Genomic DNA, 25,262 nt, shown 5'->3' on the forward strand with positions numbered 1-25,262 from the left:
TTGGATCCCCTACAAACTCATCCGGATTAGACCGGAAAAACTCCCTTTTCATAAAGGAAGGCCCTGCCTCAACTACGTGGGCCTGGGCTTGATTCTCAGCCCGGAGAATGCCCTCAAAGCTCTTGCCATCTCGCGGGCTAAGGCGGCCATGGCCTGCTGACCTACTGGCTCGGCCACATTGGCCTGACCGACACCCTCCTACTGCGCCGGAATCTCACCCGGTATAGGCATCTCCTGCCTACCACGTCTACCACCACGTCCTCGTCCTGACATCCTAACAAAGGTAACGAAGAACATTAGCACATTCATAAATGTGCCGAAGCTAATTCACTCACGTCCTAATACATTGGACAACAGTAATTCATTCCACGTAAGCACATAATCACATAAGCACTTACGAATTTCATTTTCGGATAATGACAGTCCCATGGCGTTACTAGAGTCCCGGTTAGAAATAGCATTGATCAAGTGCTTTTCCAACAAGACTCACAGAAACCCAAGGATCCAATCAACATCTTATAAACTAAATCCCATACCCAGGTAGTCACATAAACATGTTATCACATAAGCACATAACATTACATCTAAGTCTCTAACAAGCGAGACAAACCCATTGTGACACTAATCACTTCCCACGTACCCAAAGTATTCAAACCCGGTACGCTCTGATACCAAGTTGTAACGCCCTCAAAATAAACCCATAAATCATGCATTCATTACATCCATAAACTTAAGAGAGTAAAACATAATGCCATTCATCAGAGTATTCTTACAAAAGATATTACACGTTGACAACAAAAGTAAATGCCCGAAAGGCTTATAACTTTCCAAGTCAACACTTGGGTTCAACAAAAATAGAGTTCTAACTCTTTTCACAAAATAAGCCCATGGCTTGATATACATGTAATATACAAAAAAGACAACAAAAAGAGTTATCAGCCTCAAGCCTCCCAAGCTACTTCCTTGGAGGTGGCATGTCACCTGAACCTGAAAAGGATGTCCCATATAGGGTGAGCCAACGCCCAGTAGAGATACGCTAAACATAATATGAGCAACGACTAAAACATTAGCATTTGATAAATGTTTAACTCATATAAATCAACTCATAACACATTTCAATTCCATGACACGTATGTCCATGCTTCATTCCATTTTCCTTTACTTAACAATTTCGATTTATAAACATGGCTCAGAACCTAGCCAAACAATTCCCACGAGACTACAGCTCATGTTAAAAACCTTTCCAATATCAACAATTCAAATGAATTAAAATTCATAACAAACACTTCCATACTTCACAATTCACATGAGATAACAACTTATAATAAAACATTTCCATACTTCACAAATGATACACAGATTCGCTGTATCAATGGAGTCCATCCCCTATCTCCTCCCAAATAATATCCAGTTTAGGAGTCCATCCCCTATCTTCTCCTAAACCGTGGATTACATCCCCTATCTCCTCCCACACAAAACAGTGTATATAAACAATTATCATATACACGATCAATCAATACACAAATTTGATGTATTATTCCAACCGTCATATTCGACGACATATTCAACCGATTAGTTTTAATTCACCTAATCGTCATGCAGTGACTACAACAATCAAAACTATCCTCCACTAATAGCCCAAAGCAATTATTTCTAAATAGATAATTAATGCATCAACAGATAAATTATCAACAATTCTCAAAGGTGAGTGGTTAAGCAATCTAACTCCACCATTCATTCCCATAATTACCCAATTTCATTAATTCTAACTCAATTTCATGATTTCATAACCTTCCAAACTAATTATACAAATTAATTCATAACAACAAATTAGGGTTTTTCTCTCCCATTCCTCAACATTGACCGCAAGGCTCAAATACCAACAATAAACAACAATAACCCCATCTGAGACCCAAAATACACATGTATTGGCCCAAAAAACAAAACCCCTCTTTATACATTTTGAAACCCAAACACCCAAAATTACCCAACTTCAACATTAAATCAAAATGACCAAAAATTTATGTCAAAGATCATAAAAGTGAGTAGTTATCCCTACCTCAAATTCGGAGTTCAAGGGAGAAGGTGAAGAAATTCGAAAGTGCTCCAAACTCCAAGATTTTCGGATCAAAATGTTACTCTCACCAAGCTCCACACTTTTTACAAAGGCCCAAAGGTAGGAGATCACTAGGTCTAGATGATTTCTTAGAGAGAAGATGAAGATTAGAGTGAGAAGCTCTCAAGATTGGGTTTTGAAAAGTAAGAGAAAGAAAGAAAGTTGAAAAAGTGATCCAAAAAGTGAAATCCCGAACTGATATAAAAACAGGTCCGCTCGAGCGTGGAACTCCCTGCTCGAGCGTCAGAAACAGACTCATGCTTGAGCGTCAAAAGCGCAGCTCGAGCGCCGGATGCACACTTCCAGAAGTTTTGCAGTCGATGGTCCCCGCTCGAGCGTGAAAGTGGACGCTCGAGCGTCCAATGACTTGCAGACAAAAATACTGAGAGCTGGAAAATCACGCTCGAGCGTCAAAACGCTCGCTCGAGCGTCAAAAGCCCCGCTCGGGCGTGAAGGCCAAAATTTGGGCATCAACTTTTGGTTTCTAAACACAACCAACCTGTTCCAAACCTGCCCAACACAACCCAAGACTCACATACAAAGAGTAAAGGACGGAAATGAGAATGCGGAAACAACACATCCACGGAACTAAGTCCGGAATACAGTAAACAAGGAAGGGAAAACCAGGATCGCTATAACCTCCCCCCTTAAGGAATTTTGTCCCCGAAATTAGATACAAGTTTTCTCAATTCTCAACGATATTACAATTCGATACTCATCAATTTGACCCATTACCGGTCATCTCATCTCTTTTCAAGAGGCAAATCACAATATATTACTCAATATGCATTATCAACATGCTTTCCCTTGAAATATACCAATTTCAACACATATTCCATCATTCAATTACATATTCAATGCTAAGAATATATTTGCATTTCTAAAACAGAATTAACATATGCAATGTTAAAATAAACTTCCATTTCAAGGCAAGTTCCATAATACTCCCATAAACCGAAATATTTACAATGTTTTACAACTTAAGATATATTCAATGCTCTTAAAGTTCATCAATACAACAAAATACACAACATATGCTCAAACATCCCCAAATAGATCCGGATATTTCTCTCGGACCTCCAACTCACGTTCCCAAGTGGCTTCTTCCATTCCGTGATGTTTCCACAAAACCTTCACCAAGGGAATGGTCTTGCCTCGCAAGACTTGATCCCGCTCATCCAAGACCCGTACCGGTCTCTCCTCATATAAGGCATCCTCGTCTACCTCTAAGTCGGTCCAATCCAATACATATGATGGATCCGGCTCGTACTTCCGAAGCATACTAACATGAAACACGTCATGTACCCCAGACAACTGCGGCGGTAAAGCTAAACGGTATGCAACCACCCCAATCCGCTCCAGGATCTCAAAGGGACCAATAAACCGAGGGGACAACTTCCCACTCTTCCCGAATCTAATCAAACCCCGCCTAGGTGATATCTTCAGAATGACATGATCACCTGCCTCAAATGCCAATGGCCTCCTCCTACGGTCGGCGTAACACTTTTGGCGACTCTGGGCTGTAACAAGCCTCCTACGGATAAGCTCAACTTTCTCCGTCGTTTCCCTCATCAACTCTGGGCCCAACAAAGGTGCATCACCCACTTCGGCCCAACACACTGGAGACCTACGCGATCGGCCATACAAGGCCTCAAACAGTGCCATACCGATACTGGATTGGAAACTGTTGTTGTAGGCAAACTCCACCAAGGGCAAGTGCCTCTCCCACGACCCACTAAAGTCAAGGACACAACCTCGAAGCATATCCTCAAGGATCTGAATGGTACGCTCGGACTGGCCGTCAGACTGAGGGTGATAAGCCGTACTAAAGGTCAATCTAGTGCCCGAGGCACTCTGCAAATGCTGCCACAACCTCGCAGTAAAATGTGGATCTCTATCTGAGACGATCGACATTGGGACCCCGTGCAACCTCACTATGTCCCGAATATACAAGTCGGCAAGATGATCTACCGAATCTCTCACGCGCATAGGAATAAAGTGCGCTGACTTAGTCAACCGGTCAACAACCACCTAAATAACATCACTACCCCGTTGACTCCTCGGAAGACCTACAACGATGTCCATAGTGACATGCTCCCACTTCCACTCGGCTATAGGCAAGGGTTGTAACAAACCCGCTGGCCTCTGATGTTCGGCCTTCACTTGCTGACAAGTAAGGCACTTAGACACAAACACTACCACATCCTTCTTTTTTCCCCGCCACTAAAACTGGCGACCCAAATCACAATACATCTTAGTGCCTCCCGGATGCACCGCAAGACGTGAATGGTGAAACTCTCGGAGTACCTCCTCTTGGCAAGACTCCAGCACAAACAAACAGTCTCGGTATCTCACACTCAGGTCGGGATACACAGACAAACCCTTCTCAGCCTTCCCACTAGAGATCTTCTCCCGGATGGATTCTACGTCAAGGTCACCTCTCTGCGCCTCTAACACTCGATTCACAAGTGTAGGCTGCGCAACAACAGAAAACAAGGCCGCAGACTCAACAGATTCACCTCGAAGCAAATCAAACTCGCCAAGTGCACCCAACATTTCCCACTCCCAGATGGCTATACAAGCTACATCGCTAATGGATTTCCTACTAAGGGCATCGGCCATAACATTGGCTTTTCCCGGGTGATAGTGCAACTCGAAATCGTAATCCTCAATGAACTCCATCCATCTTCTCTGCCTCAAATTTAAGTCTCTCTGTGTAAACAGATACTTCAAACTCTTATGATCCGAGAACACCTCGAATCTTTCACCATAAACATAGTGCCTCCAAATCTTCAAGGCAAAAATCACAGCTGCTAACTCTAGGTCATGTGTAGGGTAATTCCTCTCGTGTATTTTCAACTGCCGCGAGCCATAGGCTACTACTTTCCCCTCTTGCATCAACACACAACCCAAACCCTCTCGTGAGGCATCACAATAAACCGCATAACCCAAACCTCTCTCCAGAATAATCAAAACCGGAGCGGTGGTAAATCTAACTTTCAGCTCTTGGAACGACTTTTCACAAGTCTAACTCCACACAAATTTGACCCCTTTCCGTGTCAATCTAGTCAACGGTGACGCTAGCCTGGAGAAATCCTTCACAAATCGGTGGTAATACCCAGCTAATCCCAAAAAACTGCAGATCTCAAAAACACTCTTAGGCTGTGCCCAATCCTGCACTGCCTCTATCTTGGATGTATCAACAGACACCCCTTCCCCGGAGACTACATGGCCTAAGAATTTAACCTCACTTAGCCAGAACTCACACCTCCCAAACTTGGCATATAGCTTATGGGTCCTAAGCAACTCAAGCACCACTCTTAAATGCTCATCGTGCTCCTACTCAAAAGGTGAATAAATCAGAATGTCGTCCACAAAAATGACTACAAAACGATCTAAGAAGGAATATCAGGTTCATCAAATCCATAAACACTGTCGGTGCATTGGTGAGCCCAACATGCATCACCAGAAACTCGTAGTGGCCATACCGCATACGGAATGCCGCCTTCGGGATATCTTCCTCCCTGACCCTCAACTGGTGGTAACCCGATCTCAAGTCTATCTTAGAGAAACAACGGGACCCCTTCAACTGGTCAAACAGATCATCTATACAGGGCATAGGGTACTTGTTCTTAACCGTAGCATGATTCAATTTTCGGTAATCGATACAAAGTGTCAAGGCACCATCTTTCTTTTTAGCAAAGAAGGCCGGTGCTCCCCACGGTGAAGTACTAGGGAGAACGAAGCCCTTATCTAGCAACTCCTGGAGTTGAATCTTCAACTCACTCAACTTAGCAGGGGCAAAACGATAAGGTGCCATAGAAATCGGCGCCGAGCACTAAATCAGTAGAAAACTCCACCTCTCGATGTGATGGAAACTAATAAGATTCTCGGGAAAGACGTCCGAGTACTCACAAACCACTCTCGGCAACACAGTTTGGGTCTCATCACACTCACCACACATAAAGCTAGCGAGAAGACCACTAAGCTCACTCCGCCCTCGCGGATCATACACTGGTGGCAACACTCTACCAACCCAATCCCCCAAGAAATGGAAACAATCCCCGCTCAAGGTACATACTGCGACCCCTTGGCGGTAACAATCAATCACAGCCCGGTATGACGATAGCCAGTCCATACCCAAAATCACATCAAAACACAACATAGCCATAACTACAAAAGAAAATAGAAGTCGGCGGTTGGCGACCTCTATATCACAGCCCCGGCACCTTTGTTTCAAAATCAACTTGCCCCCAACAGGTGATACTACACAAATAGAAGATGCTAACTCTGCCAACTCCAATCCCAAAATAGATGCAAATGCAACAGATATAAAAGAATAGGATGCACTCGTATCAATTAACACATTAGCAACCGAGTTGCAAAACAAAAGGGTACCTCTCACAACAGATGTGTAGGCACCCCATTTTTGACCATCCTCAAGACTTGGACGTCACCATTGGAACACTTGGTGATTATCCATGTTTGTGTTCATTTGGAGTTACCGAAGGTCTCGGCTCGCGCGCCCTTCCTCAGGATCTCTGAACTTGACTGTTTAGTGTCTGGTTTTGCACCAAACACTTGTGTTTTGCCTTGGAGGGGCAGGGAATGCCTTGTGAGGCATCCCCACACACCACCGGCAGTGGCTAGAGGCCACCGGCTGGTTTTTGCTGCCACCGGCAATGTATATTGCCGGCCGGCACTCTTTGTTGCCGGTCGGCACTCAATTTTGTCAAAATGACATTTTTGGCAGGGCGACTACTGTGCATCTACTTTTGCAGATATTTTAAGACAGCTGTCTTGCTTTTGGCTCCCCTCCATAGATCTCCCTCTATAGAAGCTTGTCTTGTAAGCTTTACAAGACAATAAGCTCTATAAGATATTTTAAGACAGCTGTCTTGCTTGTCTCTTGGCTTTAGGGTTGGAGACTTTAGACATTTTTAGAGATAAAAAGACAGAGGAGAGCTCTGGTTTTTGGGTTAGGGTTTGATACATATCCTATCTCTCTTTCCCTCTCTTTAGTGTTCTAGGTGTGTTAGTCCATACTATTGCACACAAACACCTAGTGTTTCACCTTCCTTTGGTTACTGAGGTTCTAAGGGACTAGTTTTTGTGTTTTGGAGCTGGATTCAAGCCAAGGAGGGTTATTGGGGCACCATTGTTGAAGAGGTCTTCAAGGGTGAGAATCTTACCCCTTTTTACCCCATTTTTGCATTGTATTTTGACCTATCTTTGAACTGTTTTTGTGCTTAGTGTATAACATAAAGAAAGTTCTATTTTTTAGTCCTCTTGATTGTTTATTAAGAGTGTTTTGTGGTTTGAGGGGGTTTGACCCCTCTTAGGCCTTGAAAGGCCTCATTTTGAGCCATTTTGTGCTAGTTTCGAGACTTTGGTGTTTGGGCCTCTTCACCACTGAAATCTTGAGGGATTTCAGTGGTGAAGATGGCACCTTGAAGTCTCCAAAAGGGGAGGGCCACCCCCTCTCCTTGTTTTCCTTGAAAAGGACCATTTTTTGGCCTCTTGAGGGAGCATCTAGCTAAGCTTCATGTTGACCATGCCTTGGCTGTTTTTTGTGCTTAATATATCATATTATACCTCTGTTTTTTGTTGGTTTTGGTACACCATGCATGCTTAGCATACCTACCATGTAATGCCTTGTTATTGCCTTAATGTGCCTTAGGTTGTTAGCCCTTGTTAGAGCATGTTTTACACTTAGTCTTGTGAAGGTTTTGTGCATATTTTGCCATGTTTTAGGTCTGTCCATGGTTGTTTGGGTCGGATTTGGCATGCTTAGTATAGCCCCCTTTGCATTCCGGCTTGTTGGCCTAAAGTGTATGAGTGTATAGCATGACATTTTTGCATTGATTTGGTGATTTGGAATCATCCACCATGTCATTTCAGTCCCATTTGCATGCCTATATGTTTGCCTTGAATGCCTCTTTAATGCCTTGGAAGCTTGTGTAGCATGTTCCATGTTTTGGCCATTGTGCATGCTTTGAAATTGAGCCACTTAGATGCCATCTAGGGGGGCCCCTTTGCATAGTCTAGGTCTGTCTTGAACCTATCTTAAGCCCTCTTAGCCTTGTGAGGCTTGGTTGACTTAGCCATGGTTCAAGTCCCCTTGACTTGCTTCAAGTACTTGGACCATTTGCATGCTAATGTTTAGCCTATCTTGTTGCTTGGTTTGACACCATCTTAACATGATTTTCAATGCTTACTTTGCATGCCATTAGTCCACATTATGCCTCTTTCAATTGTGTTTGAGAGTTGCCTCATCCGTGCCTAAGCATTGGCCCTTTAACATGTGCATGTGTGTATGTGTTTTGGTCCTTTATTTTGGTCACTTTCGCTACTGTTTTGGGCCTATTTAGAGTTGCCTAAATCATGTATAAGTCCATCTTTTCATCCATTTGCATTGCCTCATGTTTGCTTGTATGCTTGCATAAGTGTCTTGCCATGCCATGTTGCATCCTTAGCTTGTATGTCTAGGTTGCATTGCATCTTGCATGCATGCCTTGTTCCTTGACTTGGTGATAGGAATTGGGCCTTGGCTTGTTTGTTTGGTTTGCATTTCATTTGACATGAAAATTGCACACTTGATCACTTGGGCCATCATGCATGGAAATGCGTGATTGGTGGTCCGAGAATCGAGACACATGCCCCTTTGAGTTACAAACATGATAGGGGACATGATTGGTGCATATATGCCTTGAATTGCGCTGCCATGCTTTGCCTTGCCCTCTGTTGCTGTCAATTGCAGATTCTGCAGGAACACTTTGCCGATCGGCAGTTCCCAGTGCCGACCGGCAATCCATTTTCTGCCTATAGCTTCACCAATGGCCGGTGGCCACATCCCACTGCCGGTGGCAATTCCATTCAGCCGGTGGTGTTCCCCGATGTCCAAGGAAGCAGTCCTAAGGTTTTGACAACTTCCAGAGGAGTGAAGGAAGGAAAACAGAGGCAGACTAGGCATGGCGGTGCACTTCCGAGCGAGACCCGAGCATGCGCTGCATCTGGCCCTCCTCCCGAGGCGGTTTACTGCTTTTCTTAGCTTATTCAATTTGTTAATTAATTAGGCAATTTGTAATATTAATTAGCTTGCGTAGTTAATTAATTTGTACTATTTATTTGGTCCCTCCGGGCGAGGGTAAATCTGTAATAACTGTGGGTGAGTGGTGTGTATGTCTTCCAATCCCGACTTCTTTCTTCCCTTTTATTTACCTGCTTTGATGGTAGATTAGGGAACGTTTAAATTAGCATACCTTATGGAATGCATGCGTGCATTCATTCATTTGTTTTACATGCACCGGGCTCGGTACATCACGCTAACTGCATTTGTACTTCAATTCCAATTTGAATACGTGCATCAATTGGTTGCATTTCACATGCCATGTGTAGGTTAGCCGAGCCTATTCTAGTAACATGTTGTATGCGACGCATTAGGCACTTAACATGAACTTGGATCATGCATGTCTGCTAACAAGTTCTTTGTTTTGGCTTGGAGTACGATGTAAGTATTTATGTTTTAGCATCCCGCATGCGTGTGAGTGTTGCCATGACATTATACTTGCCATGCGGCTAAATGCTTATGTGATAAATTGTTTGAATGCCCGTGGGTGGAGGTTGGATTGTTTGAGTTGGAAAAACTCGTTGAAATCCGTATTTTAGCCTACTTGCGTGTAGCAAATTCCAAAGCACTTTTCAAAACCAAACGGATATGCAATGCTTATTTCCAAATTAGGCAATCTAGTCTATACTTGTTTGCTGCGCGCATAACATAGTAAAGCTAGGCTAATAATTGATTTAAGAACACATAACGTTTTCAAAATCGGATATCATGGTTAGTAGAGGCCGGTCTTCGGACCGGGCGAAAGGGAGTGCTCATAGCTGACCTTCCCCGATCATACCCAAGCTCCCGAGCCGAGACAACTCCGGTGATGACGGACTTGTGGCCTTCAGCACCGAGTCAGGGTTTCCTAAATTTCCCTATTAAAAAATATTTAGGTGGCGACTCTGTATCTAGCAAAGCAGTCCATGTTTGGCACTTCTTTTCAAAAAATCTGTTTCTCAAAACGATTTGCCGGATTTGGACTCTTTGGTTCAAGATTAAGAACCGCGACACAAATCGAGTCCGAACTGTAGCGAGGCCCCCACGCGGGCGCGTCTACAGTTTCTGGCGACTCTGCTGGGGAAGCAGTCCATCTTTGGCACTTCTTTCCTAAAATCTGTTTTCTGAAAACGATTTGCCAAATTTGGACTCTTTGGTTCAGATTAAGAACCGTGACACAAATCGAGTCCGAACTGTAGCGAGGCCCCCACGCGGGCGCGTCTACAGTTTCTGGCGACACTACTGGGGATTTTTAGAGAGCTTGACTCGAACTCGTGATATCCCATTTTGACTTCATCTATGTGTCTCTTTGCATTGCATTTGCATTGGTGCGCCTAGGAACATAGTGTTTGCCATCTGCCATTCCTGAACGGTTTGCCGGAGGCTTGTCTTGTCAAGGCATGACCATAAGGCTGACCGGTTATGGGCTCTGACAGCATGGGAACACAAACCCCGGTTTACCGGGGCACCCCTTTTGACCATTCGACCTAGTGCATATTCGGAATCCATAGTGACCATTCCAAACTAGGACAGGTTGCTTACCCGATGTTAGGTTGTTTGAAACCGCTGTGTGCGTAGTGAAACCTTAACTCCTGACAAAATAGGACAGGGAAACCCTACCCCAACATAGGGGTGTTTTGGTTCTCTTTACTTGCTATGTGCTTTTAGAATGTATTTCTACAGGGAAAGTATATATCAGTTTGCAAGTTTGAGTATCAGACCTGAGGACACCAGTATGAGTGTTAGTTATGAGAATCAGTTATCTGCGGGTATCGGGTTCAGTTTTGGGACAGTGATTTCTGGGAACAGTGATCAGCAGTAGAGCACAGTTGTTCAGCTACACCCGTGTTTGATCTGTTTGGGCTGAAATGCTGTTTGTTGTCTCTTTCAGTTCAGACAGTTGCTACAGAATAGCTAGTGCTCTCCCTCGCCAAGGCAGGGCTTATGGTGACGTAGAATTCAGAAGAGATCGTAGTTATGACGGCTACATTAGAGCAGGGGATCACTCTGCAAAGTGAGGCCAACACTGATGTGTCACATCCACCCAGGTCGCCTGTTGTGCACCCGGTTTGGGCCCCGCAACTATACCAGGCTCGCGAGCCTACTACATTTGAGCTAATGGGGATGATAGGTGATCTCCAGAGGTCTGTGGCGGATCTCACCTACGGAATGTCAGCTTCACCTCCAGTCGCACCATATGCCGGGAGTTTTGTACCCCGGGAGCCCCCGCTGTTGGGGCGAATTGTGATCGAACTTGGCCAACCGGAGATGGCCTCCAATTATGGCAATGACATGCCGACATCAACCCAAACCCTCGATCAGGCTGAGGCCAGAGGAAAAGACAAAATGAAGGCAGATGCCGATCCCATTGAACAACTGCTGTGGGTAGTCGAGGCTTTGAAAGCCGGGGGGATGAACAAGCAACATGTATCCGCAGTTGTGGCAAAAACTGTGGAGGATGCTTTCCCCACTCCGCCTGAGGGTAGTTCAAGTCAGTCAGAAAATCGGGATAGGCCCCGTCATGCCAAGACAGTTCCTCCTATTCCCGCCCCTGCACCCGGGAAAGATCAGAAAGCCAAGGTGGCGCCTGCCGACCTTTTCGCTTGTGCGGCTAGTAAGAGCGCTCAGACTCCAAAGTACCTGCCCCGGGGGCGCAGGACCTTTCATGCTCTCTACATGCCTCTGTCCAAGGCACTTCAGATTCTTGCCGAGAGGGGGCACCTTAAACCCTTGGAGCCTCGGCCTCTCCCGAAGAATCTCCCCGCTACGCATGATGCTGCTCAGTACTGCGCGTACCACCAGCAGACGGGCCATGCCACCGACAATTGCTTCCGCCTCCGTCATGAGGTGCAAGATTTGATTGACAACGAGGTTATCCTCCCGCCCACCTCAGCCAAGTCCGTTACCACCCAGTTATTGGATTTTGAGGACACAGATACTGCAAGTATGTAATCAGAAGGTGAACCACTTGCGGGCGGCATCTGGATGTATTTTGAATGTGGCGTCTGGCATGCATTTTTGAGTGGCTGTGAACGCTAACTTTGTAAATCCTGGCTTGGGTATCGAGTCAGTCTTTTATTTTAAGTCTATCTCTTTGTCTTGAGTCAGTCTTTTTGCTTAAGGGTCTGTCTTGTTGTAGCGAGTCAGTCCCCTTTGTATAGAATACTAGGTGATTCTGGGGTTGTTGCCTCGAACACCGTTTTGTCTTGTAATTACCTGTTTTTGTTTTTGAGTCAGTTTCTGCCGAGGGGCCAGTTACACCAACAAATCTGAATGAAACAGCTGTTGCTATCTCACTTCCATGCTTTCTTTCAGTTTAAGTGCCAGAGAATTTGATTGGGCTGACAGTACATCTCGCCTGCTCTCTCGCGCGCCAAACTCATTGTATTAACCTAAGTTTTTCAAAAAAAAAAAAAACCCTTTTGGACACTGCGGTGATGAAAACGAAGAGGAAGGAATTCCTCGGGTTTTACAAAATTTTGATCATTTTAAGAGAAAGAGAGGCGTGCTAAGCCCTTAATGAATGAAATCATGCTTGTCAGCGTGAGTACTGAGAAGGATCCTGGCTTGATCCAAATTGGCTCCACACTATCTTCGGCACGAGCGATTTGTCGTTTTCTTAAAAACTTTCAAAAACAAATGTTTTACACGGCCCCATGAAGACCAGTGTGGAGCCGCTCTTGAGATTGTGCAGCCTAGGATCGCTCTCAGCCTCAAGATTCGACCTGTTGTCTCGAACCTCGAACTCATTCGGAACATTCCGCAGTCAACTGTCAGAGGAGGCCCGTGTGGCCAGTTTTGAAGCAGCCCTCGACCAAGAGGCGCCGAAATTGAATCAAAGGATTAGATCTCATCGGAAGAAGCTCGTGGAACAACCATGATGGGTTCTTCCACAATTCATTGGGTTCTTCTGCAAATCAGTGCAACAGCCATTCTCCTAGACACAGAGAGACTTCAACTTCAAAAACCATTTGGCATGGACTTGTTACACTTTTACCCTTTGAGAGGCTCACTGGGCCGAAAACGCAGAAGGGCGACCCAGGCAAAAGTTAGAGCAAGAGAAAAATACAAAAAAGCAAAAATACAAAAAGAAGCAAAAAAAAGAAAAGAAGCAAAAAAAGAAAAGAAAAGAAAAATGCGGAAAAGAAAAGAAAAAGAAATGAACAAAAGAAAATGAAAAGAAGCTCGCAAGGTCGAAAACACGCATCGGGCACCTTGGCAAAAGTTAGAGCCTGAAAAAGTGAAGGTTAAAATACCCGAGTGTACCTTAACCGGAACTACGTAAGGCTTGATTCCCATGTTTGGGATACATAGGCAACTTCATCCTGAAGTCCAGGCCCCAACGCTTTCATAGCGTCTCAGTCCATGCAATGGCTTCGACTTCATCCCAAAGTCTAGTCGCCAACGCCTTCCAAGGTGATTGTGTCCATATATCTGTTATAACCGTCTTCGTCATCTCTGTGTCCAAGAATTCGACCACCGCCAATGAAGACTGTCTACGGACTGCTGCGGCATCATCCAAACAAGGGGCAACTTTCCGTTGCCACCAGCCGTCGCGAGCCGCCATTCAAACCAGGGGCAACTTTCCGTTGCCGTGCGGCGTTCTTCAAACTAGGGGCAATTTTCCGTTGCCTCCGATCCGAGGTTGCTCATCTCAAAGAGTAAGTTCCATGCTCGTTGAGCATCAGCCGTTTGCCAAAATAGTTTTTGAAAATTTTTACTGAGGTGGACTATTTTCTCGAAAACTATTCCATTTTCCAAAACTGGACCATTTTCTTGGACCCCAAAAGTGGAAAATTTTCAATGCTTACAGCCTGACTTGCATGCTTTTCAAATCAAAAATTGAACAAGTACGTTAATCCGACTCTCATTTTGATCAAACTTGTTTTAGTAGAAAAAAAAAAAAAAAACAAAGAATGGTTAAAGTGATGAACTAAGGGCACAGTTGAGCCAGGCGTTCTGCCTTCCCCCCCTGTCATCAACATACTTGCCAGAAGGGCACTTTACCCGTCAGAAGAAATACCCGTGAGCTAACGACATTGCGCATGAACCCGCAACTTCCTATTCATTCATCAATCACCCCGGGGAGGGATGAAAAATGAGAGAATGAAGAATAGAGAGGTGTGAGTTGAGAGAAAAGTGAGGAAAAGGGTTTTGAGAGAAAATCCGAGCTTGAGAGTCGAGCGATGTGAGAATCACAAATGAGAAGGGGGTGGGAAACAATACCCAGAGAAACTGGCTCCTCGTGATCAGAGGTCCCCCGTCTTCATTGACGCGTCTGTGTGTCGTGTCTTTTTGATTTGTCGGTCTCGTCTTTTGTTTTCAGTCTTTCCCGAGCGTGTCTCGTTGTGTTTAGGTCGTGTACCTTTTTGTCCGAGTCCTCCCCGCTGTGTTCAGTTGTAGGCTCGATACCCCGGTTTGAAAAACCCTCATTTAATTTCAGAATTATTTATACCCAGAATGCTGTGCCATTCTCTACATTGGAGCATGTTTTAACTCCAACCGGTTCCGTCTTTGAGCTCCGTCTTGTCAGATTGGGCTATTTTTTTTAAAGTTTGCTGTGTGCAGAATGAACCGAGTGCTGTGTTATGGGCTGTATGCAGATTAATCCCCAATAGAGTAAGGGCTGTGTGTCCAGAATCAGGCAGTGGGCTGCTTGGGTTATTTTGCTGTTGGCTGTTTAGTTATCTGATTATTACAGTGCAAGTGTTCAATTTTCAGACAACCAATCAATTTCATTTACATTGAGGTGTAGCATGATGGAATGCGATGCAATACATGAGATGTGTAAATGTAACACTTTTTAGGCAAAAATTTTGTTCATTTCATAATCTCTTTCAAAGTACAAAGTTTTGAGGAAAACAAAATCTGCCTACGGCAGTACAAAGTATCCTGACTATCAAAAAGGAAAAGTACAAGAAAGAAGAAAAACAACAAAAATCTATGTCAAGCGACTCCAAGGGCCATCAGTCTATCCTGGTCCTCTTCCTGGACGAGGGTCCAGGAGCATCATCAGCATCGTCGTCAGAGCCCGAGCTAGAACCGCCTCCGGTCTCCTCCTCCGATGACTCGGACTCCGCCTCTGCCTCCGCCTCTAATTCCTCGTCGTCATCATCATCCGGGACTGGAGCTTGCAAGCTACTCCCGACATGAGTGCACCCCGCCTTGGTGCAGGGGAATACTCTGCCCTCCTCATCTCCCCCCCGGGCAGGGACGGAAGGTCCAGCTGGAGCACCTCCTGCCATAGGAATCTGGAAGGAGGCTGAAAAAGTACATAAAAAGGGAAATGCATCAGTATACTGTGGACAGTTTAACGGTGCAGAATGCAGTGTATGAGTACAGTGTGTGGATGCCGTGGACAGTTTAACGGTGCAGAATGCAGTGTATGAGTACAGTGTGTGGATGCCGTGAGCGGTTTATCAGTGCAGAATGCAGAGTACAGTGTATGAATGCCGTGAGCAATTTACCAGTGCCGAATGCAGTGTATGCAGTGTATCAGATGCTGTGAGATCAGTATATCGGGTGTTGTGCCGTGCATCAGATTATGTGAAGCAGTGTATGAATGGTTTGAGGCTAGTGTCAAAAGAACATACCGGAATGCTGTAGTGGGCCAGGAGATCAAAGGTCCGCTGGAGCATCCCCATCATGGAGGCATTCATCTCCAATGACTGCCGGGTGTACGCAGAAGAAGCCTGCAAAAAATATCAGGTGCATCAATATTCTGTGGAATATCAAATAAACTGAAATGAAATGACTATACAAAAATGCAGTAATACATACCAGAGGCAAGTCGGGGACACCGACGAACTCGTGATCAGCTGGCGGAGGGGCGACGGGGATCTGATAGGTCGCCCCACCCTGCCTCCGGAAAGTCAGTACAGCAGGCAGGGCGGGCCAACCAGCCCCCCGTCCTCCCTGAGCTCCGCCCCTGCCACGGACTCGGGCCCTCCTCGAAGCTCCCACTCCTGCCCCAGCCGCTGGCGCCACGGGCCTGGCCCCCTCCGCTCGACGGCCGCCGCTCAGAGGTCGCATCAGGTACGTCTGCACGTACTCTCGGTAGTCGCCGATGCCTCTGAAGCGGGCCTCCTCCCAGCCGATAGTGTAATCGTCCATCTGCTCGGTGGTGAGCCTCTCGGTCTCCATCATGTCCGTAGGAGGGTGAATCGGGACTATCTGCTCAGGTAACCCTAGGGTCTGGCATAGGAAACGCTCACCCAGGTACCAACCCCGACAGACCGGGCCCTCCAACAAGATCCGGAAACGCGAGGTCTCATCGGCACCGGCAAACCGATCCCGCGTCACAGCTGGCAAAGGAGCCCAAGGCTGCCAGGTGATCTGAAAATGCAATGCAGTTGGTTATCTACTGTTATTGAAATATGTAGTGGAAAGGAGAAGCTTAAATAAACTGTAAGTAAAACATACCTCGGCGGGGGTAATGGTGTCGAAGTATCGGCGGAAAAAGCCGAATGTCTCTCGTGGCCTCCGGGTGCATCTCCCGTCAAAGCGACGTGAAAAGGGGACGACCAGAGGAGTCTCTGTGACTGGTACAGGAGCAAGCCTAGGAAAGTAGGCGTAAACCCACAACTGCAAGGTAAATACCAGTGCATTTATCAGATAAAGCAAAATACAGAATAAAGCAGAAATGACAAAGCCGCGTGTTGTGCAGTGTATTGTGTATAGTGTACAGTGTGAGCAGTGTACAGTCAGTGTAAAGCAGAGTGTATGTGTGTGCCGTGTGTACAGTATACAGCATGTATAAAGCAGACTACAGTGTGTGCAGTGTACAGAGTACAGAAAATATAGGGCAGAAATGAAAAGCGGAGAAGAAATGTACCTCCCAAGCCCGCCAATAGCCTCCGAGCAACTGGCCGCTGCCGCGGGAAGCCGAGCTCATGTACCCGTAGAGAGTGGCCAGAGCGGCGCCACCCCAATCATAATGCAGGATGTCTCGGACGTCTACCAGTGTGCTGAGAAGACAGAGAGGCACGGTGTTCGCCTGGTCGGCGAAGATGGTCGTCCCGAATAAGAACATGAGGAAGCCGCGAGCGTACCTCTCCACGGCCTCCGGGGTCATCGGATCTGCATCAACGAGAGTGGGCTGGACCCTAAACTGCACCTCAAACCAGGAATACTGGACAAAGCCTGGACGAGCAAGAGGTGGCGCCTCACCCAGCAGATGGACCTGAGCGGCAATCCACTCATCCATGTCGATATCAAAGGGGATCGGATCACCCCCTACCCCGATGCCTGTGAGCATCGAGAAATCGTAAAGGGTCATCGTCATGTCCCCTGCTGTGGAGAAGTGAAATGAATCGGTGGTGTCCCACCACCTCTCCGCCAGAGCGGCAAGGAGAGGTCTGCACGTAGTGAGTCACGAAAGCCCTCTGCAGAAGGCGCCGAAGCCTGCCCAGTCCACTATGCGATGGACCGCGTTAGGGAGCTCGTCGTACCACTCCCAAGCGCCAGTGTTCCCATACCCGCGGATGGTATGGGAATCCTCCTGTAAACAGAAAATGACAATTGCAAAACAACATTCAAAATGCAGTTTTAAGAAGCATACAGATGTAGCATGCGTGCAAGTTTGACAAATTTAAACAGATACTGGGTACCAGTGTGCTTACAGTGAACTACAGCGTGTGATGCGTCAGCGTGTTCGGGTGGTTCAGTACAGATGTAGCATGCGTGCAAGTTTAACAGATTTAAATAAATACCGGGTGCCGGTGTGCTTACAGTGAACTACAGCGTGTGATGCGTCAGCGTGTTCGGGTGGTTCAGTACAGTATAGCATGTGTGCATATGTTCAGACTCAAGCAGATGTCGGGTGCCGGTGTTTGCAGTGAAATACAGTGTGTTTGGGTGATTCAGGGCCAGTGCAGTGTGTGTGCATGTGTCAGTTTCAAGCAGATATCAGTTGTGTGTATGTTTACAGTCAACTACGGTATACGGCATATCGAACTAAAGCAGTTAAAGAGCATAAATAAGCTATGACAGTTTTTGTGCCCTACATTGCAGAAAGTAAAGTAGAGGAAAAAGAGTTACCTCGGAAGTGCCAAAGGACAGGTGAGAGGTAGGCTCGCGCAGCAATAGCTTGGGTGGCACGAGCCTCTCGAAGCTCTGAAACTGGTGGAGTCCGTCAGGGGGCAGAACATGGATCGCCGGCCGGTAGGTCGCCGGGTCGAACGGGCGCTCGCTCAAAGGTAGGAGCTCGACCCCGGGATCTATCTCGTGATCAGGGGCAGTCCCACCGCGTGGAATGTCGTTCGCCATGTCAAGAATGATAAGAAAATAGCCGGAGGAAGGAAAACCGGGCTAGAATACGGAAAGTCAACCGAAAAGTCAACTCCCGGGAAAGCCGAAAATGGTCGGGAAGGTCGGAATGTGAAAAGGCACGGAAATCAAGAGGAAAGCGAGGGGAACAAACCCCGAAAAGGTGGGAACGGCAAACAAGGCACCGAAACAAAGTTTTGTTCGGTTGGAAATGTTTGAAACGCGAAGGAAATCGCGAATCCGACGACGAAACGGGCGTAGAACGCGAAGAAACGGACGAAAAAGGGAAGGAAAACGCTCTAGAGAGAGAGTGTGTGAGTTTTCGGCGGAAGAGGAAATGAAAAATAGGGTTTGGAAGCCCTATTTTAAAACACCCTTGGTGAATTGTCGAAACTGCCCCGACTCAGCAACTTTTTGCTGGTCGGCAATATTTTGTGCCGGCCGGTAGTATATTGTGCCGATGGAGTTATTCTTCAGCCGGTGGACAGCCGGTGGCCTCCCTTTCCGGCCAGTGGTGTTCCCACAGCCTTGTTTAGGCCATATGAGTAGTTTGTGGTCTTCATAGCTCAAGAAAGTGCAAGAAAGTGCATCTCCGACGCTCAACCGGCCTCCGTTTTGACCTCAGGTCGTGTCTTCTGTGCGTGGCACTCGAATTCGTGCAAGGTGTATCCTTTTTGTATCCTTTTAAATTCAGAAGTTGCCCCACGTGCATCGCATCTTCATCGCACTGTTTTGTGCATTTCAAATCAATCGCACTGTTTTGTGCATTGCATTTCAATCGCGCTGTTTAGCGCATCGCACTGTTTTGTGCATTTCAAATCAATCGCACTGTTTTGTGCATTTCAAAATCACTCGCGCTGTTTAGCGCATCGCACTGTTTTGTGCATTGCAAATCAATCGTGTTGTTTAGCACATCGCACTGTCTTGTGCATTTCAAAATCAATCGCGTTGTTTAGCGCATCGCACTATTTTGTGCATTTCAAAATCAATCGCGCTGTTTAGCGCATCGCACTGTTTTGTGCATTTCAAATCAATCGCACTGTTTTGTGCATTTCAAAATCAATCGCGCTGTTTAGCGCATCGCACTGTTTTGTGCATTACAAATCACTCGCGCTATTTTGCGCACCGCATCACACTGTTTTGTGCACCTTACTTGCATCTTGCATGCATCCTCTCGCGCTATCTTGCGCACCTTACTTGTACTTGTTAGTACATTGCATTGTTTTGAATATAAACCGGCTTCACGTAGCGTATAAGTCCAATTTTCAAAATTTTGCATTCCGTGTGGCATGCGTGTCACACTTGCATTATTTTGCATCTAATGAGGCACGCGTGTCTCATTTGTTTCATTTTACGTTCCGTGTGGCATGCGTGTCACACTTGCATCATTTTGCATCTTATGAGGCATGCATGTCTCATTTGTTTTATTTTACATTCCGTGTGGCATGTGTGTCACACTTGTATCATTTTACATCCTATGAGGCATGCGTGTCTCATTTGTATCATCTTGCATCATGCCTCATTTGCATTGGCACATATGCCCTATCTTCTTCATTGGCATGCGTGTCTCATTTTCATTGGCATGCGTGTCACATTTTCGTTGGCTTGTGTGTCGACGTTAGCATTAGCATGCGTGCCTCATTCTTGCATTGACATGCATGTTGCTAGACGGTCTGGCGAGACCTTAAACACGCACAGTCTGGCGAGACCTTAAACACGCACGGTCTAGGAGACCTTAAATCCTTGGGAGGTGCGAAACCTCCGGTGCATTGATGTGCACAGTTCGGTTGCATTGTCTTGCATACATTTTGCATCCCAGTCTAGGAGACCCTAAATCCTCTGAAGGTGCAATTCCTTTGGTGTTTGTCGTGCCCAAACGACTTTAGGTGGTCTGGTAAAGCCACCTGCCTATGTTTGCGGTGAGTTCCTAGAAGACCAACTGGGACGGTGGAAACTAGAGTTCGAACGACTTATGCCTAGAACGCAAAGGTTCGGGAATTCCGAGACTAAAGTCTGGTTTAAATACCCAGGGGTGTATCCTCGACTTTAAATCTGTATGGAAGCCCCATAGATTGAGGCAGCATGTCGGCGCCTCAGTTGTGGATACTGAACCAACCTAGTATATCGCCCTGTTGGTAAGATAGGGAAAGTCGCAATCATAGCCATTGCATCATAGTGCATTGTCATGCATTTCCATTGTAGCTTGCATGCATTCACTGCATTTTCCCCAGTAGATCGCATCATACTGCATTGTCATGCATTTTGTAAATATTCATTCCATTGCATATTTGTAGATACTGCATTGTAGTTTGCATGCATTCATTGCATCACCTTCCACCTATGGCTCGCGCCTTTCCATGTTGAGCTTGGTCTGGTATGTGCCCTTACTTTTCACGTTAAAGCATAGTTCTGCATGTGTACGCGCCTATTCCACGCTGGTATGTTGGTTTGAGGGTTGCGGCACCTTTTCTGTGTTAGACATGGCTCGTATGCGTACATGCCTTTCCTAGGCAAGATTTGGTTTGGCCCGCGTGCCATACCCATTGCATTGTAGATTGCATGCATTCATCGCATCACTTCCATCTATGGCTTGCGCCTTTCCATGTTGAGCTTGGTCTGGTATGTGCCCATACTTCTCGTGTCGAAACATAGTTCAGTGGACCGTTCTATGTTAGACGTGGCTTGTATGCGTACATGCTTTTCCTAGGCAAGATTTGGTTTGGCCCGCGTGCCATATCCATTGCCATCTCCCCAGCATTTCCATATATATATTACAATGTAGTGTAATTTTTGCATCCGGCATTAGGATCATTGTCCTTTCTCCAGCGGGTCGTTTCCCCACTTATGTCAATTCCCCCCCCCAATACTTGTTCTTGCGTCTGTCTACAATGCTCATAGTTCAGTTGACCGTTCTATGGTAGACAGACTTGTTACCTCCATCAATCTATTTGACATAGGTGTGGTTTCGAACCGCTCGTGATTGGATCGTGATTCAATTGCTTTGCATATAGTTTGCATTATTTCAATTACATTGCATCTTCATTTGCATTGTTTATACATTGTTTTGTATATATTGCATATCATTTTGCATCCATTTTTGCATTGTCATGCATGTTGCTAACAATATTGTATCTGTTAAGTTTGTTTTCTTTTCAGGCACGATATTGTATGTACGGTTCATTTGAGGCTGGTGCAACCAGACGAGCCACACAGGTATTGTATCCTCCGAGTGAGACGTATTGAGAATTGCATAAATTCTCTTACATCCCTTCTGCATTGTAGTGTAGTTCGGTGTATGCTAGCTTAAAATTGTCGCATGTGTGCTTCATTACAGCTTTCTTTGCATGATCATAAGTTATGCTCGGCTTTGTGCATTGCCTTGCATTTTGCCCCTGCCTTCGGGCGCACACCTTATTTGTCTTGCATGTTTGTCTGAGTCTTCGGCCTTGTCAAAAATGGGTCGTCTTGGGGCTTTGACATTCACTCCCGTCATTGTTATGACTTTCGAGTTCTGTCAAAGAGGGGCACCTATAGACACCCCATTTTTGACCGTCCTCAAGACTTGGACGTCACCATTGGAACACTTGGTGATTATCCATGTTTGTGTTCGTTTGGAGTTCCCGGAGGTCTCGGCTCGCGCGCCCTACCTCAGGATCTCCGAACTTGACTGTTTAGTGTCTGGTTTTGCACCAAACACTTGTGTTTTGCCTTGGAGGGGCAGGGAATGCCTTGTGAGGCATCCCCACACACCACCGGCAGTGGCTAGAGGCCACCGGCTGGTTTTTGCTGCCACCGGCAATGTATATTGCCGGCCGGCACTCTTTGTTGCCGGTCGGCACTCAATTTTGTCAAAATGACATTTTTGGCCGGCTGACTACTGTGCATCTGCATATTTTAAGACAGCTGTCTTGCTTTTGGCTCCCCTCCATACACGTGTATGGAGGGATCTCCCTCTATAGAAGCTTGTCTTGTAAGCTTTACAAGACAATAAGCTCTATAAGAGAGAGCCTTGTCTCTTGGCTTTAGGGTTGGAGACTTTTGACATTTTTTAAGATAAAAAAGACAGAGGAGAGCTCTAGTTTTAGGGTTAGGGTTTGATACATATCCTATCTCTCTTTCCCTCTCTTTAGTGTTCTAGGTGTTTTAGTCCATACTATTGCACACAAACACCTAGTGTTTCACCTTCCTTTGGTTACTGAGGTTCTAAGGGACTGGTTTTCGTGTTTTGGAGCTGGATTCAAGCCAAGGAGGGCTATTGGGGCACCATTGTTGAAGAGGTCTTCAAGGGTGAGAATCTTACCCCTTTTTACCCCATTTTTGCATTGTATTTTGACCTATCTTTGAACTGTTTTTGTGCTTAGTGTATAACATAAAAAAAAGTTCTGTTTTTTAGTCCTCTTGATTGTTTATTAAGAGTGTTTTGTGGTTTGAGGGTGTTTGACCCCTCTTAGGCCTTGAAAGGCCTCATTTTGAGCCATTTTGCGCTAGTTTCGAGACTTTGGTGTTTGGGCCTCTTCACCACTGAAATCTTGAGGGATTTCAGTGGTGAAGATGGTGCCTTGAAGTCTCCAAAAGGGGAGGGCCACCCCCTCTCCTTGTTGTCCTTGAAAAGGACCATTTTTTGGCCTCTTGAGGGAGCATCTAGCTAAGCTTCATGTTGACCATGCCTTGGCTGTTTTTTGTGCTTAATATGTCATATTATACCTCTATTTTTTGTTGGTTTTGGTACACCATGCATGCTTAGCATACCTACCATGTAATGCCTTGTTATTGCCTTAATGTGCCTTAGGTTGTTAGCCCTTGTTAGAGCATGTTTTACGCTTAGTCTTGTGAAGGTTTTGTGCATATTTTGCCATGTTTTAGGTCTGTCCATGGTTGTTTGGGTCGGATTTTGGCATGCTTAGTATAGCCCCTTTGCATTCCGGCTTGTTGGCCTAAAGTGTATGAGTGTATAGCATGACATTTTTGCAATGATTTGGTGATTTGGAATCATCCACCATGTCATTTCTGTCCCATTTGCATGCCTATATGTTTGCCTTGAATGCCTCTTTAATGCCTTGGAAGCTTGTGTAGCATGTTCCATGTTTTGGCCATTGTGCATGCATTGAAATTGAGCCACTTAGATGCCATCTAGGGGGCCCCCTTTGCATAGTCTAGGTCTGTCTTGAACCTATCTTAAGCCCTCTTAGCCTTGTGAGGCTTGGTTGGCTTAGCCATGGTTCAAGTCCCCTTGACTTGCTTCAAGTACTTGGACCATTTGCATGCTAATGTTTAGCCTATCTTGTTGCTTGGTTTGACACCATCTTAACATGATTTTCAATGCTTACTTTGCATGCCATTAGTCCACATTATGCCTCTTTCAATTGTGTTTGAGAGTTGCCTCATTCGTGCCTAAGCATTGGCCCTTTAACATGTGCATGTGTGTATGTGTTTTGGTCCTTTATTTTGGTCACTTTCGCTACTGTTTTGGGCCTATTTAGAGTTGCCTAAATCATGTATAAGTCCATCTTTTCATCCATTTGCATTGCCTCATGTTTTCTTGTATGCTTGCATAAGTGTCTTGCCATGCCATGTTGCATCCTTAGCTTGTATGTCTAGGTTGCATTGCATCTTGCATGCATGCCTTGTTCCTTGACTTGGTGATAGGAATTGGGCCTTGGCTTGTTTGTTTGGTTTGCATTTCATTTGACATGAAAATTGCACACTTGATCACTTGGGCCATCATGCATGGAAATGCGTGATTGGTGGTCCGAGAATCGAGACACATGCCCCTTTGAGTTACAAACATGATAGGGGACATGATTGGTGCATATATGCCTTGAATTGTGCTGCCATGCTTTGCCTTGCCCTCTGTTGCTGTCAATTGCAGATTCTGCAGGAACACTTTGCCGATCGGCAATTCCCAGTGCCGACCGGCAATCCATTTTCTGCCTATAGCTTCACCAATGGCCGGTGGCCACATCCCACTGCCGGTGGCAATTCCATTAAGCCGGTGGTGTTCCCCGATGTCCAAGGAAGCAGCCCTGAGGTTTTGACAACTTCCAGAGGAGTGAAGGAAGGAAAACAGAGCCAGACTAGGCATGGCGGTGCACTTCCGAGCGAGACCCGAGCACGCGCTGCATCTGGCCCTCCTCCCGAGGCGGTTTACCGCTTTTCTTAGCTTATTCAATTTGTTAATTAATTAGGCAATTTGTAATATTAATTAGCTTGCGTAGTTAATTAATTTGTACTATTTATTTGGTCCCTCCGGGCGAGGGTAAATCTGTAATAAGTGTGGGTGAGTGGTGTGTATGTCTTCCAATCCCGACTTCTTTCTTCCCTTTTATTTACCTGCTTTGATGGTAGATTAGGGAACGTTTAAATTAGCATACCTTATGGAATGCATGCGTGCATTCATTCATTTGTTTTACATGCACCGGGCTCGGTACATCACGCTAACTGCATTTGTACTTCAATTCCAATTTGAATACGTGCATCAATTGGTTGCATTTCACATGCCATGTGTAGGTTAGCCGAGCCTATTCTAGTAACATGTTGTATGCGACGCATTAGGCACTTAACATGAACTTGGATCATGCATGTCTGCTAACAAGTTCTTTGTTTTGGCTTGGAGTACGATGTAAGTATTTATGTTTTAGCATCCCGCATGCGTGTGAGTGTTGCCATGACAGTATGCTTGCCATGCGGCTAAATGCTTATGTGATAAATTGTTTCAATGCCCGTGGGTGGAGGTTGGATTGTTTGAGTTGGAAAAACTCGTTGAAATCCGTA

The sequence above is a fragment of the Camellia sinensis genome, chromosome 7 (genome assembly GCF_055761805.1).
Source record: "Camellia sinensis isolate YWXY chromosome 7, ASM5576180v1, whole genome shotgun sequence".
In the NCBI taxonomy this organism is placed as follows: Eukaryota; Viridiplantae; Streptophyta; class Magnoliopsida; order Ericales; family Theaceae; genus Camellia; species Camellia sinensis.